The following is a 1830-nucleotide window of genomic DNA, read 5'->3' on the forward strand; positions in this document are numbered from 1 at the left end:
AGGCGAAGTTGTCATCAGGCGAACTTAGCTTGCAGGCGAAGTTCATCAGGCGAACTTAGCTTGCAGGCGAAGTTGTCGTCTGCAGCTACTGTTCGTTCTTAAATCCCTTAATCACCTTCGTTTCTTAACCAAATAACTCGATTTAGGTACCCACGGGATCGTCTGACCAGCGCCTACAAACCCCAACCATCAAATCGACCTAACATCGATGTTTAAAGGGTGCGATTTAGGCATATAGGTTACGGGTTCTTTTTATCAATCGATTAACTCATCAAATCATAACCATTTTCAGTAAGATTAGCTTTGTTGGATTCGTTTTTACCATACAAACTCAGATCTATCATTTCTCAAATCAAACCGAACCTATACGAACGATTTCTAACTATAAACGTACCTTGAACGAGTCGAACTACGAACACGGTTAAGCCTTGATGTTGTTTTGGTCCGTCACGACGTTCCAGCACCAACAAGCTCGGGTTTTCGCCTTCGGATCTTGGTTCGGGTTGTGTGTGTTTTGGTGGTGTATGGAATATGTGAGAATGAAGATTAAATGGTATTTATATTTAGGGATCATGGGCTTAAGCCCATGGACTCTCCTTCATTCTTTCATAACCCAGGTCCATAACCCATATCCATTACCCAACACTAGCCCGACCCATACCAACTCCTACTCTATTTATTTATTTCCCGATAACCCGAGTAAACTTCCCCTCTATTATTAAGTAATACAATTAATATTATTTTGGAAATTTCGGGATGTTACAAAGAATAAGAAAACATATTATTTACACACGAAAAACATACAACCTACACACGTATAGGATATGTGTATCCATAATTAGAGAATGATTTATTATGATTATATTAGTTGTATTAATTAAAGAGAGAAAATGCATTTATTGTTGCATTTATATTTTTTTCATTTATTTTTAAATATTTAAAACCTAAAATAAAACTAGTGCCCCATATTCATTTCTCACATTTCTCACAGTAATTTCATTTCTCTCCTAAACTTATGCCTATAGGTGTGTGTGTATATATATATATATAGACATAGGCAAAGTATAAAATGAAAACCCATTTGAGTTGTGAAAACCCATGAAAACTCTATGTAACATTGTTTTTTTTTTGCAAGTAATATATGTTACATTTAATACAAAACGTCAAAAACATAAAAAAATGTTTTACTAGTTTTTTACATTTTTTTTATCAATTTTTATATATGTTTTCAGGAGAGAGAAAATATAAATTTACTTTTACATTTTTTATTAACTTTAATTGTGCACCACAAGATTTAATCTTTAATTAAAAACATGTTGTTGAGAATGGGTTTCTAAAGTTTTCACAACTCATGTGAGTTTTTATTCTAACCTAACCCTATATATATATATATATAATTACCAACTCATGGTTCACTCACATATCGCTATTGTTCATAAGAGGTACAACTTTTTGAGCTTAACATACAAGTTCATAATGCATCTGATTTGTTAAACGTCATGTAACACGTGTTTGTGTTTGTGTGTCATGTGTTTTGCTTTTAGCCATGTAACTATCTTATTCTATTTCCTTTTGTCACATGCTTTGTATCGGTGATATACCAAGCCGCCTTCGTCCCCCTACCGGCATTCATTGCCTCCCCAAGAAAGGCTTCATCTCCAAATGATGTCCCGCGGCATCATTGGAACTTGTCATTTTATGGTTTGAATAAGGATTTAGGGTTTTTACACTTTCGATTTACTTTATATGCGTGCTCATCGTATGTAATCTTTTCAGGGAAGATTCAGTTGAAGGAGGCTTCTAATTTGATCATATTTAGGCTTGTACAAG

Source organism: Bidens hawaiensis, unplaced genomic scaffold (genome assembly GCF_021521415.1).
Source record: "Bidens hawaiensis isolate Kalapana, Puna unplaced genomic scaffold, B.hawaiensis_p1.1 tig00060457_1, whole genome shotgun sequence".
In the NCBI taxonomy this organism is placed as follows: Eukaryota; Viridiplantae; Streptophyta; class Magnoliopsida; order Asterales; family Asteraceae; genus Bidens; species Bidens hawaiensis.